Here is a 16977-nt window from a genome sequence, read left to right as displayed (position 1 = left end):
AAGTATTTGAATTATGTGCTGTTATCAGATCCATGTAATTATTTGTAACATTATCATTTATCAAAACTATTGTTCGCAAACTGCTAACATCAATTTTACAATCCAAATTGTATATCAATGGTCATCAACACGGTAAGAATAATTGACATACTTTTTGAATATGGAATTCATTTGTCGAATACATAATAATATTATTATTAATCACTTTCACTATTAAACTCGTTGCAGATGTTCCAGTCATTCTTCTAACTACTGCTACTTTTCATAGACTGAAGGAAATTACACTTTGTTTAATGCTTTTGCATCATTATTGAGTGGTTTGTAATGTTTCACAATCAATATTTTATATGAACTATAAGACATCAACTAAGCATTTATTTATTATTTTAGCTAGTATTTCTGCAATTTGAATTGTATGTATTGAGTACTAAACTTGAAATACCAGACATGTATATTGCTACGACCGCGAATCATAGAAGAAGTTTGTTTAGCAAACTCACGATACACATGGCAATCTTATTTAACGAAGATTTTTGGTTGTGTGGTATCGTTAAGTGAACCACTAATTCGATTTCAATTATCCAAGTGTTTTCCATAAGAACAATTAGGTAAACTGCAACAAATTAAATTAAATAAGCCATTTTTTAATTTATCTTTTTGTTATTATAGTAATAATAATTTACTGGTGAAATTCATAAGCGAGATCGAAGGTTATGATACATTACTTGGTTCTCCAATATACCATGGTGTATAATATGACAATCTATAACATTGTCAATATTATATTTCATTCATCAGCAGTACTTGATACATTTGTTTTAAGCTTATACATGTAAGTTATTTTCAATTCGAATAGTTAACAATAAATAATTTTATTATAATTATTATTATTATTTACATACAAAATGTATGTAAATATTTTTTTGCGATTTTCTCGAGTACTATAATATTTTTATAGTTATAGGCAATTGAGCATCATCCCTGTTTAATTATAATCGGTTATTCAATTTTTTTTTTTAAGTAGCAGCAATCAAGTCGAACCTAGTTTACAAAATGTGTTGTGCAATTATAGGAAAAAATCAATTTATTTTTGAATATTTTTCATTTTCAGAAACATTCTGTTAGATTATGTGAATGAAAATATTTGATTTAACATTATATATTATTCAATTTCAATGACTTTTATTCTTAACTTATAACTACCTATTTACATTTTTTATATCAATAACAGTATAAATATTTTTTTCACTAGAGATGAATTAAATAAAATTCACATTATTTCTATGCTAATTGTTATCCTCGTTAGTATTATCTATTTTTATAAATAATTCCAGACTGATTCTCTCTTGTAAAATTTGATCTATTCATTATTAAGGTTCATTAGACAAAGTGCCTGTAAATATGAACTGTTTTTATTTAGCTTACATATATTTATTGTTTATTATTCTTTTTTTGTGAACTAATTTTACTCATATGAATTATCAAATATTGTATGCATTTACCATTTTATTTATGAACTTAATTTAATTTTTTTTTCAGAATTATACTATTCTTATTTTCAACAAGCTCCAAGATACAAGATTTATTAATTGTGAATCAATTATTGAACAAAAAAAAATACATGTACCTATATGTACAATCTTGCAGAATTGTTTTGGTTAGGTTAGGTTAATTCATTGTATTCCAGTATATATTAGGTAGCTAAATTTTCAATTTTATTTTTCATATACTTTAAGTAATTATGTTGTAAATTATGTTTTTTTTTAATGTTAAGATATAAAAATAATTAATTTATAATAAAAAACATTATTTGTCATACCCAATTTAAACTTTTAAGTACCTATTTTATATTATTATGAATGTCACTATACGTCGTCTTATATACATAACTTTTTTGATTTATTTTAAAATATTATCTAATATAGTAATATTAATAATAATAACAACATATATTATAATGTGTTTTGTTATTTTATGGTATTTACCGATAGATATTATTAAATGTTAAGTCATGTAATTTAATATAATATGGAATTAATATAAATAATTGTATAATGTATTAAATACTAATAATAATATAAATGCAATATTTTTGGAAAAAATCATATTATTCTACTATGATTCTAAAAGTAAAATCAATTAATTTAATAGCCTTGTCATATAGACATATCACTTGCTAATATAAACTGTTAGACCATCTCCTATCAGAATTTTTTTTCGTATACCTACAATGATATATCATTGAATTCAAATTTAACATGAGTACACATAAAAGTGACCCATTTGATATCCAATGTATAGCAGAGCGGTACCCACGTCTCACTTGATGCACTTACTTACCTTTTTAATCATTATTAAATAAATATTTGTACGGTTAAATTATTATAGCATTGAATAAACTAGATTGAATCAATAGTATAAACTAAAAAGTCATATCAATAGTTTGTTCAGCAGACAATTAATATAAATGACAATTGATAATCTAAAAATCAGTTTTTAATGCATTTGATTAAAATATCGTTTTCCGTAAAACGCTTCATAACTAATATTTGATTTAATATTTTTTCAACAACTATCTTTATTGTTTTTCTATTCTCAGTAGTGTGGATTCTATTAACTAACATGTACAAAGTATAAAAGTTAAATTGTTATAGGCTATAATACGAATATTACAGTCTTGACTTATAGGTCGGTGAATGCTAAACAAATTTCAAAGTTAGTGATTTGTGAAACTATTATTATCCGAGTGGTAGATAAGAGGCCAAAATTATCTACTTGGTCTCCACAGAATACGTAGGTACACTCTAAATCTATTCTATACACTATACAGCATATGGAGGTTCTAAATTTGTATTCAATTCAGTCGATGTTTTGTGAAAATAAAATTAAAAATGATATAAAATAACAATAATATACGAATACGTTGACATCAACTTATTTCGATCTCCTTCAGAGTAGTCACTATAGTTATTGAATTGTATACGTTTATATTTTATAAATGAAAAAAATAACTGTGGATACAACGAAATATGACTCTATAATATAGCAACAATAATAATAATCAAATAATTTAAATGTTCATAAAAGAGCAAATTTAATACTTATTAAAATTTAAAACACTTCATAGTGTACTAATATTCAAATCCGTTACTCCTAGTCTGACACTAAAAACGTGCTCGGACATTTTATCCGACTATAAAAATTGAATCCGTACTTTTTGTCCAACTTTTTTTAAAGCGGATTTTTTGTCCCCGGACTTAGGTTAATAAAAATTAATATTAATTTAATATTAAATCTCTGTATACAATATAGTTATATATAATTATAATAATGATGATATTTATTCATACAAATAACAAATCTACGCATAAAACAATGATATGTTCAGATTTAAGGTATTTTCTAATTAATTTAAAATTATAATTATTCTTCAATTTATATTACGCACATTTATAAGCTACCGTGACTGATACTGATTATTAAGGTCCTTTGGCTAACGATAATATAATTACGAATGGATAGTTCCTATACTTAATGTCTAAGAATTTGGAAGTTATCTAAGCGATTACGTATACATTGCTAAGACATTTGTGATAAAAAAAACCGACTGTAATAGCTCATAATCACAAAATATGACCCAAACACAACCCAAAATCGCAAAAATAAATATTCTATAGATGTAAAAAAAAAAAAATCTATAAGCCCAAATAAATTTTACAAAAATTAAGTGTATTTTATCAAAATCGTATAGTTGTTAATTAAGGTTTTATATTAAATTAATGTAATATTAAAATGAGTAAAAAATTTAAAATTTGAATGACATATTAGTAGTTATTAGTATAACAATTATAATGAATATCTTAAAATTAAGTTTGAACTTTAATGAATCCCGCAGTTTTAAATAATCTAACCAGGACATTTTTTTTCTAAATACGAGTTTCAAGCTTTTATATAAGAGTTTACTTTATAACTGTGATTTGTAGTTTTTCGTCCATTTGATTGAATTTTTTAGTAAACTTCTAACCGGTCCCACATAACACAACTACTCATTCAATGGATATATATTAGACATACCAAATATCCATTTTATATCCAGTACATTTGTGACATTATGTAGATATCCATTAGATATTCATAGAAAGTAACTGGTAGATAAACCACAATGGATTTTTATGGACGTACATTAGACATTGATATTTTGTAATTAATAGACTTACCATTATGGTTGTTAATATACGTTTATTAGATATCCAAAAAAAGTTCAAAACACCATGGAATAATATTTACAAAAAGTTTTTATTATTATAATTTAAACATATAAATAACATATATTATTATATGTTATGTTATAAAAAAAAAAAAATGTTATTGTGGTCATTTGTGGATACAGAATATATCAAAATTTACGTACAGCCTTTGTTCCAATTTTGTGTTGTTGGTTCAAAATGCTCAAAGAGTGAATTGAATTTATATATTATGTATAGATTTTATTATTTTATTTTTATAAATCTATCGATGTACATTAATAAATAACGAGCTATATGTCTACTATAAATACGAAAAAAAAGTTTAAAAAAATTATTACTTAAAATGTTAAACTGACATATATACCATAATAAAACGTATAGTTATACGAAAAATCACGTAATACGTTTTTCAACTTTTTGTTACTCCGATTACGTGCGAAATAATGGTCTTACGCACATCAACCATAGACCCTTTTTGAATAAAAATACGTCAAAAGATCAGAATCTCGTATTTCGTAGTGATCGAATGAAAACCTAAAATCCAAAACAAACGTAAATACGTAATTTTCTAAGCACAAAAAACACACGTAAAATCATAACTCCTGAACCAAAAGTCAGATAACCTCGATCTTGGTACCCATCAATCCGGCGCAAAATACTCTTTAATATTCGACTACAAAAACGGTGCACTGCGCCCAAATCTTTGTTCTTTAAGCACTTCGATAAATTGTAAATTGATGGGTGCGAAACTTGTAGTGTAACAAGTAGGTACAATATTGTATCAGCCATCAGGTGATACAATTTATTTTTACGCTTTTATACCACTGCTCAGATACAAAACTACAAAAGCGCAAAACGCATTTGCGTTTTTAGTCTATCAAAAAAAATAGACGATTTGCGTTTTCGAGTTTCACCGGAAAAATCTAGTTTTGATAATATGTATGATACGTACATAAAAATACTTTTATTTTTATTTTCAAAAATTGAATATTCTTAGTAAGAACACTTCATACATTTTTCAATATATTGGCAGTATTTTTATACATATAAATATAAACATCACATAATATATTGTAATTGTGAATGTATTACATTAATATACAGGGTGATTCTTTTATCAAACAGCACTCATTATTTCAAAAAGTATTGACTTTTTTAAATTTTATTTTTCAAAAAGTTTAGTTTTATGCTTTTCCAAAACTATGTAAATATTTTTTTTCCACTCTTATATTTAATAGTGAAATCACTATCAACTTTTGATTTTCAAATGGAACCTATACTTAAAATTTTATAAAATAGTACGGATATTTTTTTTATGAATTCTAACGTTCAAATTATTATTTTTCATTTAACCGTTCGCGAGTTATAGCTGCTCAAAGTTGGGTGGTTTAAGATTTTCAGGTGTTAGTCCCAAAGGTTATTACGGCTGTGAAACATTGATTAGAACACAATTATTATTTGCAAAGACCAGTAGTTCAAATTATAAATCGTTATCGTTCGACCAAAGGTACTAATATCTTTGCGGTTTAATTTGTACCGTCTACTACCTACACGAATACGGAATACGAACTACCGTGGACTATGCCACTATAGTATCTGTAATATTATGATTAACAATAAATCAGATGAAACAGATCTTATCATTTTAAATTTTTATTATCATGATTTCATTATGTTAACAATATCATAACATGAAAATACTTTAATCAAAAATAAACTCTCATCGAACCAAACCGTTGGGTATTCCCAATAAAAAAAAGATAATATAAATGTTTACTTATTATTAGTGCTATGCTAATATGCCAAATAATGTCCTATAACTTTTAAACAAAAAAATATATAATTTATTTGACATTTAATTTAATTTAAGTCGTCTTTTCTGTGATTGAAAATTCAATTATTTTATTACTTTCATTACTAACGTAAAGAGTAAACACGTCATATGCCAACATTCATAATACCTATAATTAAATATTGAAACATTTATTCTCTAATATAATGTTGTTAAATAGGTAAAAATTATAATAATTGTGATGGTAATCATAAGTAGTTTTTTTATGACGTATTTTGTTTAACTACTTATTTAACGCTAAGTTTCATTTAAATTAGTATTACGCTTGTGAATACGGGCGCATATCGATTCTGCTGGCTACTATTTAATGTTCATCCCTCCCTTGTAATTTGTAAATGTATTTTAAAAATGCAGTTTTACATGATATACTATATAATATAAATATATTAATAAATAATAATAATAACAATAATTGTATAATAATTAAAAATTAAAATGTATAGTCTAAATTGTATAAAATAATAAAAATAATACTAGTCAATATATTTTATTTTATTCCGTACGTATTGCTATTACTATTGCTTTTAACTAAAAAGTCAAAGTATAAAAATTTATCAAATGATTTGAACGATAATAAAATTTCTAAGATCACTTATATTTAATGCATGTGTCCAAATATTACTAAAAGTAGTTACATTTATATTAATTAGATTATACATTTTAATTTTAAATTATACTTTATACAACTATTATTACCTGTCATTTTATACAGTTACGACTAAATACATTTTAATATTTTATAATATATTCACATATACATATTAATTAGAATACATATTTTAATTTTGAATTATACAATTATTATTATCATTTTATACAATTTAGACTATATACATTTTAATATTTTATAATATATCACATACACGTATTAATTAGAATATACAGTTTAGTTGTGAATTATACAATTATTATTATTTTATTCTTATTATACAATATATATTTTAAAATACATGTACAGGGTAGAGGGGGATAAACAGTAGCCGGCGGAATATCATAAGAACACGTATCTTTGAAAATATTGTCGTATACATAAAATGTTATATTGTATAGGTTATATAAAAGTCGGTATCCAGATCACTCTTGTCCAGTATTTTCTTTTATTCCATATTTGTATAAAAATCTGCGTGATTTTGGAAGTTTCACGGAAACTAACGTAGAACAAACACAGTAAACAATGACCAAAATTAATTTACCGCATTGATCAAATTCGTTATAGTGTTTCAATATTATAATTCATTGTATTAATTATCTTGTAATTAAATTTATTTAAAGACATGTTTTATATCGTTTTGAAGACAATTAATATCTTTCAATAATTTAATAGTGTTAACTGTTAGTAGTATTTTATTGTTTTTACTTTATTACACAGAATTACACTTTAACAAATAATACAAATTAATATCACTAAAAAAATACAGAACGATAATATTTAAAAATAGGTTAGCTTAGACGTGTATACATGGGCGTAACTAGGATTTAATAGTTACAGGGGCTAGAGTGCTAAAAAACTAAAGTTAAAAATAATTTAAAGGTTTATTGAGGCTATAAAGTAAAACCTTATAAGGGGGCTAAATACAAATACAGGGGGGCTAGGCTCGTTGGATCGTTGTAGATTGAACTATTTAAATATTTTATTCTATAAATAGAATGCTGCTGTGTAATTAATCGAGTTATTATATAATATGTAAGGATTATATATTTATATTGTTCAAAAACTGTGCACAGTGCACAATCTCTATTCTCTACCGTCTTTGATATTCGTTATCTCTCCATACGTCATATGATTCTCTGATTTTACTACAGACCATATAAAGGTATATATATATATATAAGGTATATCTTAGTCCACGTATTTTACCTGTACCGCAGTCTTTACAAACAAAAAGTACCCATTTATTTAGAGTGATAAGCACTTGTTCGAAAAATTTTTATGTGTTGTACAATAGTCGATAACGAGTTTATTGCAAGTGAAAATATGTACCTATTATTATTATTTATTACCCATGTGACTACTGGTCTTCAGAAATAAGAAGTATTATAAAAACCGAAAACCGCCTAACTTTTAAAAGCTATATCTCGCTAACGAATTAACAAAAAATAAAAATTTGAACGTTAGAATTCATAAAAAAAATATTCCTACTATTTTATGTCATTTTAAATATAGGTTGCCATTTAAAAATCAAAAGTCGATAGTGTTTTCACTATTAAATATAAGAATGAAAAAAATAAAATTTTACATAGATTTAGAAAAGCATAAAACTAAAAATTGAAAAAAGCTAATACTTTTTGAAATAATGAGTGTTGTTTGATAAAAAAAATCACCCTGTATATATTTATATAGTTAAATTAAGAATCATATCTTATTCATCAGCTAATAAAATTGTTTTTACCAAATTTGCTCTCAGTAAGAGAGCAGAGCGCGCTCAATAAAGAAAAACACGATGGGAAAAATGACGAAATACTTGTATATTAATAATATTGTATTAGATCAAAATTTGTTAAATGTTTATGATTTAAACATGATATTAATACGTACTCACATTATTTCCCAGGACTCAATTTTTAATTATTTATACAAAATATTATTTATTTACATGATATTAAAAAAACACATATATTTTTATTTATACAATATTTATACCATACGAGTATATTATTTATTTAGAACATAATATTATAAAAACCAAATACATTTTAGTTTATATATTTTTTTCTCGAAACTTAACTTACCTATAATCTTTTTTTTCTGGACTCAATTAATGGCTACTACCTATTTTTTCCGTGACCCATTTTACCATGATAAGGTTATTTGAGACCTAATTTACCAATCCTGGGAGTTCTAACGGTTCTTAGCACCCTCAATAAGCTCTTAATTAGCTCCTTCTAGAATTTAATAATTATTTGTAAACTTCCATCGGCGTGGAACGTTCATTCTCGGCATTTAAGTGCATTCTAACCGATAATAGAAGAGCCTTCCAGTTCGATAACGTCGAAAACACCTTATAGTCCAAATGTCCAATGCAATCATAAAGTAAACATTTTATTAATAACAACAATTTTTTAGTAAATATTTAGCTATATTATAATATAAATGTGTATTTTTTTTCATAACATTCAAAACCTAATTTTTAAAGATTTCATTTTAATTTTTTGAAATTTATTAATTAATAATATAATATTTAAATTACAATATTTTATTTTATATGAAATATGAAATATCTTTTCTTTTTTTATGATTTTTATGTGCTTTTTTTTCATTTTTAGTGCATACTTCTAAGTTTATCTGGTCATATTTAAGCGCATATTTTAGTGCTATAAATCCCGAACCCTAGCTCATTACAGTGGAGTAGTGTGGATTTCAGCTTAGTGTATACATTGAAATAGTAAGTTAATAAAATCGTGGGGGCTATGCCCCCCACACCCCCTATACTCATCTTAAAATTTAGCTTGAAACATACAATGACACAATGTTTTACGTGTTTGTTAATATATATTACGTAAATAGATAACACAATATTATATTTAATAAACAAAAAATAAATGGCTGACGATAGAGTATGCAAAACATCCTGCATACACAAATGAGAAAAACACAACCGCGAGCCAACGTGCAAACTGCGTACATAATGAACATGATAGGTACTAGCCATTAGATATAGCGGACTATAGCGCGGCGAGGCCGTAGTGTTGCGGATTAATTAATCCTATTGAACTTAGAAGAAAATTCACAAAATATTATATTATGAAATACTAAATTAATACAATCAAAAATTTTGTTGTAAAAATATTACATTCTTAATATAAAAAAAAATTATTTTTTCAATTTGTGAAGTGTAAGCTGTGCACACTGGCTGATTATCACAAATTGGGTTATTAGTACGTGTTGTATCGTGTAATATTTTATTTAAAATGGAACTTACACAAGTGTTTAGTCAAAACGACCTGGGGCGCATTTATAAATGTCAAATGGTGGTGGGGGGGGGGCACAAATAAAAATTTCAAATTTACGTACATAAAAAAAGTATAAAATACGGTGAATGGGCTCCTCCCCTAAATACGCCCCTGAAAACAACAAACAATTATTATTGGTGATAAACAATTTTAAATTTAAATTTAAATAAACAGTGGACGCCGCTTAAAAGACTCACTTTGGGACCAGCACAAAGTAGCGAGTCTTGTAACTGAGTGAATCTTATAGGTGAAGTGGTAAAAAAATGTATTACATTTTTATGAATTTTATTTTACTATATATTTTGCTTTAATTTTAATTTATTTTAATACATATTACATATCTATTATTGAATTAATTTAAAAATTCTGATAAAAAAATTAATATATATATATATACATAATAAATGTATAATTAAAATTATTACATATTAATAAAAAATTATAAAAGATTATATGGTGTATTTATTATTTATGAAAAAAAAGCTGTAATTTTGGTTTATTTGGAATATTACCTAATATTTCGAAAATATATTTCTCGTACTCATATTACAATACCTAACGATGATTGTTGAAAAATGTGAAATGCGATAAAATGTTATGTATATACAGTGTATTATACACACATTAAAAAGCATGAAATGAAACCACAAATAATCCCAAAAAATATGTAATTTTTGAACATGAATTTGTTTCTAAATTTTAATCAAAAATGTTTATTTTTTACAAAATTTGAGTCTTATAAATGAAGTGGTGAATCTTATAACTGATTTATTTTACAATGTATTTGGATACGTCGGGACCGGCCATTTCAGACGATTTCGAGTCTAATAACAAATAAGCGACTGAACCTTAATCCGTGAGTCTTATAAGCGGCATCCACTGTATATAATTCCAAATTAAGTGGTTATTCGATATGGATTTGTTCAAAGAAAACACGCAAAGCCAAATTGGTCTTAAACAACGAAAATATTACTCTACAAAAAAAATAATTTTTGGTACACAATCTATAGCTTATACCGCCTTACCAATACCATTACATAAATAATTAATTAAATGATTAATGTATATGTGTTATCGTATCGGTTATGTACACTATACATAATATCTATGTATATATATATACCATCTTCCATTGTCAGACGCAGAAATTGGAAATCCCTAGTAAAAAATCTTCATAACTGTTGAAAATGACGAGCCGTATTGTAAAATCACGTATTATTAACTCGAAACGTATTTGTAATGTTATTGTAACGCGCGTTTACAATAGCGTTAGAAATGCGTAACGTTGTTATAATGCCGAAAGAGAAAAAGGATAGCCGAATGAAGTCTCTGCATGTCGCAGTGTCGCCTGAACGGTATTTTGAAGTCGGTCGTATAGAGTGAAGAGCTGGCCAAAAAATTAAAAAAAAAGAATCAATGTATTCTTGGATCACTGGCACAACCACATAATAACTAAACACAAATGTATTTATTTACGAAATGAGTACTTAGCGCGAAAAACTTGTCTTCGAAAAACAATTCGGAGGGAACCTTAGTGGTTTTTTTTTGAAATTTTAAGTATTAAAAAAGTTAGATTTATTTAAAAAAATGTTAAAAAAAAGATTTTTGTGCCTTTAATTACGAGTTGTGTGTATTTGTGTATTAGTGTTTATTAGTTGTGTAGATTAATACAAAACCTCAATGAGGTTCCCTCCGAAATATTATTTTCTATACATTTCATAATAGGTATTTTTACTCTAAAACCACTTTTTGACGCCGTTTCGTTTGTTTTGCGTAAACATATTTAGGTCGTTAGATTTAATTTTTATTGCCGTCATGTGCTGCTACCTACTAGGCGTTGTGACGGCTGCCGTGATTTTCTCCACTTCGCCAAAAAGTAAATTTCAACCACGACTGTCTCGCCCGGTCGCGGATCGGTTTTATCTACGACGGTAGACGATTCCGAGAATAGAACTTGCCGATTACGTTTATAGTAAATAGCACGGCTATAGATAATTATCTCTAGTAGTGGTGAATAGTAATTATTTATTTATTAGACAATTCAATAATTGTACATATATAGTAATAGTACATACTAGTTGGCACAATACGATGAAGAGATAATAATATATATATAATTTTGACAGATGTGTAAATGTGTAATGAGAATAATTTATATTACAGAAATGACAATAAAATACAGTTATTATAACCAGAAAATCGTCATAGATGAATTTCATTATCGACCGACTGGATAATTTATTTAATTTATGTTTAATCATTTTGTAGAATTTAATTAGTTATTAGTGATATTACGGACCTTTTTATTTTTTTTTCAGACAGTAGGTAAGTATCTCATATTATACATACATTTTCCAGCAATAATTCAAGTAGGCGCCTACTCCTATAAAAAAACATTTCTTTCCCTGCATGTTATGAATTATAATGGTTTAAATAGAAAAAAACATTTTTGAATCGATATTAAAATTAATTAAAACAATTATTATTATGATACAAGTAAGTATGACTATGACTAGGGCTCGGAAGTTCATGCACTAAAAACTATCAAAATATGCGCTAAATAATATGCATTTAATTTTTTTTTACGTTAAGTTTTTTTTGTTTTCAGTAAGAATAATAATTTTAATATGGAGAAAAATATACACAATTTTAATATAACATGATATGTCGTATTTACTTCAAGAAATAAAATTTACAATTAAGGATTTTAACAGGTTTTAAGTACAAATGAACGGCGATTATCAGCCCGACCAAGCAATAACGACCTTTAATTTAAATAATGTTTTTATTTTATATTGGCAATGTTTTTATAAGAACACATTTTTCAACAAATAAATTTTGAAATATACTCGGTCCGAAATTTTCATGAAATATTAATACATAATAATAAAAAAATTATAAATAACACAATTAAAATGCAGTAAAATACAATTTTATTTTAAAAAATGCATATATTTTTTAAAAACCTGAAAATATGCACACTAAAATTTCATTTTTAAACACGTTCAATTTTGATTCAAATTTTTAGCTCGTCCAGAAACTTTTTGATGCACTCAGTAAAAAGAACTTCAGGGCCCTAATTATGACTATCCTAAAAAAATTAGTTATAAATTTACACAACGTATTCTAGTATTTCTTTTTTAGTTATAACGAATTAGAATAGCGAAAGTCACAATATGAGACTGGTAATAGCTGTATTTCCTAAAACACGTGTACAAGAATAAATAATCAAGTATAATTTTTGTAATTTTCGAATCAAAAAGTGAATTCTATGAAAAATGCCATTCCTTCTAGTCCAAAATTTTACCTATAACATTAGACACGTCTAAATGTTTACACCCGCCTAGGTTAGGTTAATGTAAATTTGTGAGTATTCAATGACAATAAAGGTGATCCCTTACCTATTAAATTCACCTATGACAATTGTCATAAGTAAATATATATTTTGGCACCAGTGCGTGATTATATCAGTTTTGAATTTAAATAAAAAATGTTTGTAAGTTTAAGTCAACTTTTTTTATGTTAAATTTTAACAATTATACTGTCGCTACATTTTTCATAATTGCAAACAAAAAAATTATAATAAATCTAAAATGTTCGTCTAAGAAAATAAGCACATGTGTTCACGGACACTTAATTTATATGATAATTTCGTATTTCCCTATATATGTTATGAACATTATAATAGTATATATATTGTATTTCTATAAGGAAAAAAACGATACCTATTCACTAAAAGCAATTATCATTATGATACCTATGCCTATTATAATTTATGCGACTATACAAGTCGATAACATGTAAAGAAATGACACACGGCGGCGTTGAAAATGAACCTTTGGCGAGAACATGGTTTCAGGATTTAACAGGAATGACCGTAAAATTATGTGGACTTTTTACGGACAATGAATATCCATACCTTGCTGCAGGTCCAGGTAAAATATATAATTTGATATTAAATTGTATTAAAATTTAAATACCAAGATAATTTTATGACCAAGTAGGGATAGCAAAAAAATATAATTATTTTGATTATTTTTAGACGGGTTAATTGATGACAACGCAATAATCGAAATAAAATGTTCGTATACGGCGAAAGACACAGATAGCGCGAAAGAAGCAATTAAAAATAAACTTGTAAGCAATAAAATATTATGAAAATAATTATTGACTTGAATGAAATTTATATTTTATATTAATTATTTATTCGTCTAGTTATATATCTAATATAGCTATTTTGTATAACTAGTATCAAATGTTATACTTATATTTTAAATAGGTATTTTTATTTTTTTCAACTATAATATATTTATTACATATTTGTTACACCAGTTGCAGTACTGTATTATAAATATAGACGGAGCCATTGAATTAAAAAAGAGCATACGTACTACTATCAAATAATTGATCAATTACGGATAACCGGGAGGGATATTTGTTTTTTTGTAGTTCATACGAATAACTGAACACACATTGAAAACATTATTTATTATGGTGAATTTTGGGAAACTTAAATGGTTAATAAACTTAAAACGTAAGAAATATATAAGATGGTTTTAAGTGTAAACGTTCTATACTTCTATCCAATTATTTTACGTGATTATATTGAGGTATGTTTTTTTTAGGTTTTATTTGGAATGTATATTGCCAAAAATAGTTGACCCATTGTACGGAAGACGGTTACAAATATCAGACATACAAGAACCACTTCATATATTAAAATCTTAACAAGAAAAAAATAAAACAAAACGTTATTCGTTAAAAATTAATATTAATTACAGTTTAAACATATAAGTTATATAAGTTATAAATACTAGTGTCTAGTATACATACCTAGTAATGTTTTTTTTTTTTTTTTAATGTTTATATTTTTATATTATATAATGTTATATACTTTTACTATAATAAATTTCAAACAACAGCACTACTACTTAGGTACTCATTACAATATTATTTATTAATTACAAACTATATTTTTGAATGCGCGTGTGAATCTTATCTTTGCAGTTCGTACATCATAGGTATACACTCATTAAGATAAATATTAGGTAGAAAGGCGGGATCTTATAAATAACAGATGGATTTGATGTATACAACTGTATGTCTTGTAATGATGTACGCTCATATTATATAAATGTAAGAAAGATGTTCAGAAAGAGTTAAATTATAAATTAGAAGCGGTCGAGTTGCCGCACGCGGATAACAGTAAACCTCAATAAAATCTTTTATCGGTGATCAAGGGGACAATTAATATTACGAGGTCACGCAGAAACGCCATACGTGTCTGTGACAATAAAGCGCAGAGCGTGTGACTTTTCCCGTATGCCGACAGAGACAAGGGATGGCCCAATGAGGGTCTCTGCAACCAAGGATAAAGCCAGATCTTTGGAAACGCGGAGGCCTTTGATGGGGCCGCCTACGTCTCTGGTTGGCTTGACCGAATCGTCTCCCTCGCCAATGCATGTGCACCTGTGTTTTCACGAACATCTCGAGAGTCCGTTTCCGTCGTGCGACAATTAAACCCGTACTTATTATACATAAATAAATTAGTGTTGTTTTTTATTTGGTTATATACGTCTAATGTTCTAATTCTACCTGTGTCACTTCATTACGTCATCATAGCGTATATATTCATACAACATACATAATATATTCGGATGTTCCAGTAAACCAGGTAAGGTGCAGATTAATAATATACATGTAATAACGTAAGGAGGTGATATTAATAAATTATTAAATCACATATATATAGCACATAATTGAAATAAGAATCAATCTCACATCTTTATTGTATATTTGCTTTTTACGTTATTACATTCTGTATTTTTATTACATAAAAATTGCGATGTAAAAAGTATGTGTGATAGCAGGTACAATACGAAATGATAAGGAACGTAAAATACGCGCAATACATATTTTACTTACAAGAAAACTAATATTTATATATTTAAGTAATATTAGTTTGGGTTATTGTTATAAATTATATAAGTATTATTTACTACATTATGTATATTTTTTATATCGTTGCGATCATTTTATCATGAAGGACACGAACCACTCAAAACTTTTATAAATTGTTAAACAATGAGTGGTATAGTGATAGGCGTATAGATAGGATATTTGAATAAGTAATAATTCAGTAAAAATACAAATCAAACTATGTTATAATACAGTTTCTACGATCTATATAATATATATTTGGGTATAAGCAGTTTATACTGTTTATAGGTACGCGTGGGTATTTCAAATATTACTGCGGCATTGACGTGTATGAATTTTATATTGACGCGTTTCACACAGACACGGACGCGTACCATACGCCGCGTATCGCACGCGCACGTTTTTAGTTTACACACATTGATTGTATTCGTACGCGCCATTGTCGGAGTGGCACGTATGTACCTAACCAATGTAACCGAAAACGCGCGCGTAAGATACGCGCCAATGTGAAACGGTCCTAACGTCCTGGACGAACGACCGTAGTATAAGAAAACGACGCTCCCGTACGAAAACCCGTCAGCCAGACGCCGACTGCGAGAAGTGTGGGCGTAGCTAAACGCCGCGCGCTTGCGGATTGCGAAAACACTGAACAGCGTGTTCTCTGGGCCGCAGCGTACGTTTCGTCTTAGGCGTCCTCTTTCGTGTACCTACAGCTGCAATCGTGTGCATAGTGTATAGTGCAGTCAGTGCAGACATAGTTGTGTATAATAAAAACGGCATATCGTACATAGTTACTATGCGTACAATAAAACCCCATATAAACTTTAATACAAGTATAGTTTTTGTACTCGTTGAATGATAGTTAATAATTTTTATGCGTAAAATAATTGTATGGTATAGTAATAACACATACCAACACGTACAGAAATCGACCGAATCGATAGAAAATTAATGTACACCATAATATAAATGACGAATTTTGAAGTG

The 16977-nt window shown here is 26.8% G+C and overlaps 1 long non-coding RNA gene across 1 annotated transcript; it reads left to right on the top strand.

Moving 5' to 3' along the window:
* On the top strand, positions 1 to 1669 carry LOC113559055. Its single transcript, XR_003405812.1, has 5 exons — positions 1 to 132; positions 229 to 317; positions 391 to 608; positions 670 to 832; positions 1540 to 1669. It is a non-coding gene; the product is annotated as an uncharacterized LOC113559055 (long non-coding RNA).
* Positions 1670 to 16977: the final 15308 nt, after the last annotated feature.

This window comes from Rhopalosiphum maidis, chromosome 3 (genome assembly GCF_003676215.2).
Source record: "Rhopalosiphum maidis isolate BTI-1 chromosome 3, ASM367621v3, whole genome shotgun sequence".
NCBI lineage: Eukaryota > Metazoa > Arthropoda > Insecta > Hemiptera > Aphididae > Rhopalosiphum > Rhopalosiphum maidis.
This window is presented reverse-complemented; position numbering and strand designations above follow the sequence as displayed.